The following is an 8,979-nucleotide window of genomic DNA, read 5'->3' as shown; positions in this document are numbered from 1 at the left end:
TGGTAATCTGTCTGAATCCTAGGGTCGACACACTTTGTCCGAGTCCTCAGAGATTCGGTATTTTTCTTGTTATATGTGATTTTCCAGTCGAGGCGGATCCTACGGATTCGGCTGCCTGCTTCGTCCTGTTTAGCCCTTTGGATGGGATTCTGATATCGTCTGAGGATGGATCTCCCGCGACTCGGCTCCATAGTACTTAAAATAGGATTCCGTATACATCATTAGCCCCCCCCGCAAGTGAGCTGAAGTCTTGGTATTTATGCCTTGGTAAATTTTAGCTCTTTTGAAGGTGAGTCGTTTTATATTCTGGCGAGTCGTTTCACTTCTCCAGCAAGATTTTTATTTTTCTTCTCTCTTCCATGTGTCGTTTGTTGATTCTTTGTTGTAATTTGATTAAGACAAGTGTCTGATCATGTCCTATTTACCTTGTATTTAAACTGTTCATGTCTTCTATTTCCATTCTTATTTGTTTAAAATCATTTTTGCTTTTCTGAAATCATTCTTGTTTCTTTGAAGCCATTCTTGCTTCCTTGCAATATTTTGATTTTGATTCCTTATTCTTCAAGTTTAATTTCCAGGTATTCCTTGTGGTTAAATTAGGGATTCAAAATAACTTTCTCTGCTTTTTCGTAATCTTCAACTTCTGGGTTTAATTGTCTTCAATATTTTGGGTAGACTTTCTTTAGTGTTCTTGGTTGTCACAACCCAAATTTATGGATCGCGACCGGCGCTAGGGAATGTGAGTGGTTGCTCCGAAACCCGTATTAAGCCGAAAATCCTTTATAAATTTTTCGCATTTTAAAACATAAAAAGGTTTGCAACCTCGTTGCAGAAGTACTTTAACACCTTTATTAAAAACGCGATCGCAATTTAAGACCATATATCACAAATGATATGTTCTCAGAAAATACCATTAAAACCTTTTCTCGTTTAACGAAAACACATTTCTGAAAACGGGTTCTTAAAACCCCCAACGTATATTCGTTAATTACAACGTATATTCGTTAATTACACGTCGAGACTTCCGAGTTTTGACATTTTGATTTCGAGGTTTTGTCCAAAACATTAAAACCTCCATTTAGAGTGATATATTGATATATTAATTATCAATATATCAATTTATACGACCCTAAAAAATAAATAAAATATTATTTTAGATGGTATAAGTCGAAAACTACATATGTAACTAAGACGTAAGACGTAAAATAAATATGGGACCCTTTGAAATGTAAAACTCTAATTATTAAAATATCTAATTAATTTTTAAAATAATTTTTCTAATACATATCACTAAAAACTTCAATAAAACACATTTAAAAAAAATTAAAAAAATTTAAATATCTTTTTAAAGACCCCATATTTGTATGAGGCCCTTCAAAAGTGGAGGCACTAGGCATAGGCTTTAGTGGCCTATGCCTAAGGTCGGGCCTGTATACAATATAACCTTTGCAACTTCTAAACAATAAGACTTTAAAGCCATCTCCAATAGTCCACTATTTTTCCATCAATAGTACTTGATGGAGTTTGCCTTTTGATCCGGTTGTATGACCTGCAAAACAGGGTAGAAGCTAACCGGAAGGTGGTGTTTCGATTAACTCTCTGATGCTAAAGTCAGTATTGAGCTTAAGCAGAGTTTTGTGTATATTGTTGTAAATGTGTGTTTAGATATATCTCAAACTCCTTTTATAGTAGATGATTGTATACTTGGTATTTGACCCTGATTAGAAGTGATATTCCTTATTCAAACATGAGTACTATTTAGGAATGTCTTCCTAAATAGTCTCGTCTTCTTAAGTTATATGTTATCTTCCTAAGTTGGAGTTTATATGCAAATAGGAAAGATACTCAAGAATATTCAGTAGATCTGGTAATCTGTCTGAATCGTAGGGTCGACACGCTTTGTCCGAGTCCTCAGAGATTCGGTATTCATTTAATGCTCCATCTACATGCAATTCCCATAGTAGTTTGGGTACGGCTTCTTCTTGTTCGCCGAGAGTGATCTCGCCTATGAAATCCGCCAAAACTTGTGCTTTGAGTGTTGGACGAGGTTCTTATCAGATGTCGTGCTCACTTAGTTGGATGGACCAGTGGACGAGTCGTCCGAAGGTCTCGGGTCTCTGTATTGCCTTCCGTAGGGGTTTGGTTGGTTCTTACCACTACATTATGGCTTTGGAAGTAGTATTTCAACTTTTTTGTTGTGGTCACCACGGCGAGCGCCATTTTATCTATCTCTGAATATCTTGTTTCTACTCCTTTTAGGACTCGGCTGATATAATAAATTGGCTCTAGTTCTCCATCTTCTTCTCTCACTAGCAACTGTTCCTATGGTTTCCTTCCTTGCGCAGATATATAAGTAGAGTGTTTCCCCTTTTAATGGTCGACTCAACAATGATGGTGTGGCTAGGAATTTCGTTAGTTCCTCGAACGCCTCTTTGCAATCTTCATTCCATTTGAATTTTTGTGTGCATTTCAGAGCTTTGAAGAACGGTAAACATCTTTTGGCTGAGCAGGACAAAAATCTTCCGAGCGCAGTGACTCGCTCGTTGAATTTTTTAATTTCATTTATATTCCTGGGTGGCTTCATGTCCATGATTGCTTTGACCTTTTCTGGATTCGCCTCTATTCCTCTTTAGGATATCATAAATCCCAAGAATTTTCCTCCCTGTACTCCGAACGTGCATTTATCTGGATTCAGCTTCATCCCGAACTTGTTTAAGATTTTGAACGTTTCTTCTAGGTCTCGCATGGCTTTCTGCATTTTTGCTTTTTATGATTAGGTCGTCTACATATACTTGGACTCGCTTTCTGATCTCATCTTTGAACATGAAATTCATAAGCCTTTAGTATGTTGCTCATGCGTTCTTTAGTCTAAAGGGAATTGCCGTGTAGCAGTAGGTCCCTCCTTCTGTGATAAACGACCTTTTTTCTTGGTCTTGCTCCTTCATCTGAATTTGATGATAGCCAGCATCCGCCAGGCTGTACATCGTGTCCTGCGGTAGAATTGACCAGCTGGTCAATGTCGGGCAGTGGATAGCTGTCTTTGGGACATGCCTTGTTTAAGTCTGTGTAGTCTACACATATCTTGTTTTTCCCATTTGCTTTCTTCACAATTACTACGTTTGCTACCTATTCACGGTAATGTACCTCTCTTATGAATCCTGCTTTCTTGAGTTTTCAACTTCGCCAGCTATGATTCTTTGTTTCTCTTCAGAGAATTTCCTTTTCTTCTGTCTTACGGGATCCGCCGTTTTGGCTATATTTAGCTCGTGGGTTATGATGTGAGGGTCTTTTTCGACGATTTCTGAAGCTTTGGCAGTGAATGTTCCGATATTCCTTTTTAGCATTGCCATAATTTCTTCCTCGATCTTGGGGTTCAAGCCCGCTCCCAAATTCACTTTTTTCTCCTCGTTGAGCTTTACCTTCTTCATTTCGCCCTCCGGGGCTGTTTCTTTTTCTTCAATGTCATGGTTAAGGATTTCCTCGATAAGTAGAGTTCTGAAGGATTCATTTATCGCTTTATTGTAGCATTCTCTTGTTGTGGCCCGGTTTCCTTGTACTTTAACGATCGCCTTCTTCGTCGGTATCTTCATTGTGAGCGCTTTTACGCTCATTATGGCAGCTGAATCATGAAGGACAGGCCTCCCCAAGGTTGTATTATATGGTAGGTCAATATCCACGATGCTAAATCGCGTTGGTAGCTCTTCACTTCTCCTTTCTCTTCCTAATTCAACATCAAGAATAATGGTACCCATGGGTCTGATGAGAGACCCACCAAACCCGGTTACGGGGATGACGTTCCTTTTTAGTTCCGTGTGAACTCTTATAATACTTTCATAATCTCTTCTCGTTATCAGATTGATAGCGCTTCCTTCATTAATCAATATCCTTTCGACGTTTCAGTGTTCGATAATCATGGCCACAACTAGAGCTTCATTATACGTCTCCGTGATTTTTCTGAAGTCCTCTTCGTCGAAGGTTACCTGAGGTGGAATCGTGGATTACTTTGTCTTTCGTTTCTTTTCCGGTGCGTAACGCGTTGTGCTGTTTAGTTTGTTTTTTAGGTTTAATCCATCAGAAGTCATCTTCTTCAATAGAATTTGTTTGAGTTCAGAAAATCTCTTTCAAATTCGAAGTTGTTAAACTTTTCCCACAGACGGCGCCAATTGATGGAGTCTGCCTTCTGATCCGGTGATATAACCTGTAAAATAGGGTAGAAGCTAATCGGACGGTGGTTGTCCGATTAACTCTCCGATGCTAAAGTCAATTTAGGCTTTGAGCAGCGTTTTGAGTATATGAATGTAGTTGTTCTGTGTTTAGGCATACCTCAAGCTCCTTTTATAGTAGATGATTGTATACCTTGTAGAGTTGGAATAGGAAGGTGAATCCTTTTTAGTAGGGTTTGACCTTGATTAGGAGTATAATTCCGTATTCAGACATGATCCTATTTAGAAACGTCTTCCTAAATAGTCTCGTCTTTCTAAGTTAGAGGTTATCTTCCTAAGTTGGAGTTTTTATCCAAGTAGAAAAGATACTCGAGAATATACGCAGATCCAGTAATCTGTCTGAATAAGATCGTCTGAGAGTGGATCTCCTACGACTCGGCTCCATAGTATTTAAGGTAGAACTCGGGATCCATCAATAAAAAATAAATGAATATAATAAATAACAATAATTAATAAAAATGATAACTAAAAATTATAAATAATTGTAATAAGATTAAAATTAGTAAAGAGAAAAAAATATCACAAATATTGATTTGATAAAATTAAAATACATAACACAAAATAAATATTACATGTATATGATATATAAGAACTAGAAGCTTGTAGCTGGGTCAAAAATAGCATGAGCCAGATGAATAGGAATAAGTGTATTTATGAATAGAGAAAGTTAAAATAAAATACGCTTGCAAATACAAATTTTGAAAAAGTATTGTTGAAAAGAAGAGACAAAAAGCGTAGAACATGTAATTTTCTCTTTATATTTTCTTCTCCCGTTTATTTATGTTTTATGAATACACTTTTCTCTCAAAAAAATGTGTTTTAGTTGTGGTGTGTTTGTTTTTATGTATAAATATTTTCTTCGATTTCGATCAAAATTTTATTATTTTGGACGATCACTTTTATTGAATCTTGATGAATTATATTTATTTCTTGGTTCATTAAGTTTATTTTTTGTTAGTTTGGACTTGTATGTTCATCTTGTTGATAAAAAATCGTAGCGATGCTTATAAATTTCTTGAAAAATCAAAATTCCACCATAATTATGTAAATTTTTTTAGGTTTGTAAAGCGACAAGCGATAAATGGGGTTTATATTATAGCATAAACGTCTTCTTCTAAGTCTGATTATCGAAATTTCTGAAACTTATACTTGTATGTTTTTGTCATGACCTAGTATGAGAAGTTTTCATGTTTATTAAAAAAATCAGATTCAATATGTCTAATTTGAGATGCCGTAATAATTAGGGCTGACAATTCGTGTCGCCGTGTTATAAACGTGCCGTGTACCTATTTAAAAATAAATAATTTCTCTCAACCCGAATCCAACCCTTTAACTAATCATGTCAAAATGCCAAACCTGAACTCGACCCGTTTATTAAACGGGTTAACACGTGTTGAACTGTTTAACCCGTTTATCAAAACAGGTCATAACAGATCACATGTTTAGCCAGTTGAACACGTTTATTAATAACTCATTTAACATATTTTTTAATTGGATGAGTATAATTAAACAACAAAACTCCAAAATAACCATAAATCTCAATACAACAAACAACAATTAATAAATGATATGCATTATATGAATATAATAATTTAATTAATTATTATAATTAATAAATAGATTTAAACGTGTCTTAGACATATTAGGCGGGTTTAACCTGTTTAACCCGCTATTTAACTGTGTCATTGTCACGACCCAAAATCTCGGGCCGCGACCGGCGCTAGGGAATGGGAATTGTAGTTCCAAAACCCGTAGCAAGCCTGAAAATCGCTAAAACTTTTTCGCAAATAACAATCATACAAAGACTTTACAAACGGAAGCATTTATATACACTAGTAAAACAATACATCTTGCTCGGGCCTATCGTTTCCGTACCTTGTACGTACTAACCCGACATATAATACTAGTGTTACATACACCTCACGGGAATTTACCTCCGTGGAATAAATATGACAATCGTAGTCAAAACAAACATAAACACACTGACAACAAATGTAAACAATGAAAAACGTATTAATGTACTAGGCTACGACACTGGTCAGACATTACACTACTGCAGCAATTATGGAAGTCGGGACTGTACATAGCCAAAGGGACTTCCGGTCAAAGACGGACTTCTAGCCAAGTTCAGAATAGGTACCTGAAAAACACACTATTGGGGGGGTCAGCTATTAAGCTGAGTGAGTTATACTTTACTTACTATATTATCAAAATGAGCATCGCATTTAAAACATTTTTTTAAAATATATATATACAATCACATTTTCAAACCATTCCAACATATACAATCACAGCGATTGCAAACAATTCACTTAAGACAAGTATTTGATCCGATCGAAACCTTAATCCTAAACTCCTTAACCTCTCCTAATCTGTATCATATTCGAATCATATCGTCCGAGTGGCCGGGTCCCGAGATAGTTCGACCGAGTTACCCGCTACCACGTGGCATAGTCCCGAGATAGTTCAACCGAGTTACATCATGCCACTACTTAATCCCAATTTGTGGGTCCCGAGATAGTTCGACCGAGTTACCCACCAGATACGGGTCCCGAGATAGTTCGACCGAGTTACCTCGTATCTGCCAAAATTATAATCCTCCTTTCCGATACCCAAACATATTCCATTTCATAATTATAAACTTGATCAACATTTAATGAGCTCACATCAAACGTATCTATGTACGAATATCTAGACTTTCATAAACTCCGGTGATCACACGGCCTATTGACGCCCAATAGGTAGCCCGTTTCTTCGGAGCATATACAAACTCACATTCGCAAATAATCGGCAAGTCATAAGCAGAGTAATACAATTCATATATCAAACAAGTCAATCCAATACAATGTAGTTCAATCCATAAACAAACAAGTTGAATATAATTCAATCATACACCAACAATCCAAATCAAACAATTCAACTCAAACAACTAATGCGATGCATTTAATAATGATAATATATATATATAAAATAGTTTTTAATACGATAATAAGAGTGAGTAAAATATACTCACCGCTTGCTATCCATAATCTTCGATAATACCTAGCGATCTCGCGTTCCGTAAGTTTCGGGTTCCATTGGTAGTCGTCTCGTCAAGTCTACACAATTTCGATAATAACTCGAATTAATTACAATCTAACTATAATTAATTAATCCAAAACTAGGTTTCTAGCCAACTTCGGCTATGGAAACCGTTTACTTAAAACAGTCCGACCACTAAATAAAATTGACATTCTTAATGTTCAGAACGTCGCCTACAACTTTCATTTAGGTCTCGGACTAAGATAAGTACCCGAAGGTGTCAGAATTTGGCTCTAAAGTTAATAACGTAGGGCTGTTCTAAATTTCAGAACTGCTATGTGCGACATAATGTTCTAATTTATTTGAGACACTTAGAGACCGAACTAGCAGAAACTTATACTTAGACATTTATAGACGACATCCTTAAGTTTCCGTACCACCAAACGGAACTTAATTTGGAGCTATATAGCTTGAGATATTGTCCTTGCAATATGGCTGTTCTGCAGCACATATTCTGCAATATCGTCAAATTATTTCGCGCATACTTGACTCCTAACTTATGACTCGTCGAGACTAAAACTTTAACCGATATCATACTTCTATACCCATGCAATTCAGCCACCATAATCAATCCTAATCATACACAATCCATGACTTAGACAATATCAAAAACATCTAGTCATGAATTCATCAAAATGACCAAACTATTTAACCATTTTTCATCCAAATTTTATCAATTAATCTTAACTTATATTCAGCTCTATTTTATCTCAAATTAAACCTTATCTTCATCACTTGATCCTCATATTATCACCTAGCAACCATGGCCGAACACCCTTCACCATTTCATATCAAAATTTCATTCAATACTTGCCAATAACAACACAAAACATCAACTATCAAAATCATGCTATTGCCAAACCCTAAGTCCATTTTCCTATTCAATTTCATCAATCACAACTTAATAAATTTCAGAAAACATACCTCACCTTGATTGATGATACTTTGTTGAAGATTTAGCATCAAACTCACCATCCAAATCATCCATATAAGCTTACAATTACACTATAACAATCAAACAATCAAAACCTCAATTAAACCTCAAAATTCGAAATTATACTCATAAACCCTAACTGAGATAATAACTTTCTCACCTTGATTTTATGGGCTAGATCAGTAGATATCGTTCTCCTCTTTCCGGTGCCGCAAAAATCAAGCGAATCGGATGAAAAACGAAGAAACGGCAAGCAAAAGAAGATCATGGAGCTTTTTGAGGAGATGAAGATCTTCTAAACCCTTTCTTGCTGGAAATCAGACTTTGAAGGCTTCATATGCCTATGGAGGTGGTATATATAGCTTGGTAAAATATTTTAATTGGTCCTTTAAGTTGCCACCTCCATTAGTTTCAATTTCTAACTTTTATTTCGTCCAATTTAACCCATTAATCGCTTAATCGTTCGATCTCGATAAATTTCATATTATTTATATCCAAATAAATAATACTCTTCCTCTCTCTTATTATTTCATAATCCAATAATAAATTTCACTAATTTTCGGCAAAAAAGCTTAATTTTCCAATTTGAGCGAAAATGACTATTTCCATCACTTTTTTCGTCTTTATTTTCATTTGATAAATATCGATATCCAAATAATCGATATTATTATCTTAAATACCAATTCCCGTCAATAATTTATTTAAATTATATTTTTTTTGCCAATAAAATTCTATTTTCCA

The 8,979-nt window shown here is 35.6% G+C and overlaps 1 long non-coding RNA gene across 1 annotated transcript; it reads right to left on the bottom strand.

Annotated features, from left to right (window-relative positions):
• Positions 1-6,029: 6,029 nt before the first annotated feature.
• LOC126668979 (uncharacterized) lies at positions 6,030-8,640 on the bottom strand. Its single transcript, XR_007638404.2, has 4 exons — positions 8,399-8,640; positions 8,234-8,309; positions 7,237-7,321; positions 6,030-6,375 (listed from the first exon to the last, which is right to left on the bottom strand). It is a non-coding gene; the product is annotated as an uncharacterized LOC126668979 (long non-coding RNA).
• Positions 8,641-8,979: the final 339 nt, after the last annotated feature.

This window comes from Mercurialis annua, linkage group LG1-X (genome assembly GCF_937616625.2).
Source record: "Mercurialis annua linkage group LG1-X, ddMerAnnu1.2, whole genome shotgun sequence".
NCBI classification, from domain to species: Eukaryota; Viridiplantae; Streptophyta; class Magnoliopsida; order Malpighiales; family Euphorbiaceae; genus Mercurialis; species Mercurialis annua.
Note: the sequence above shows the minus strand (reverse complement) of the source record. Positions and strands in the feature narration are given on the sequence as shown.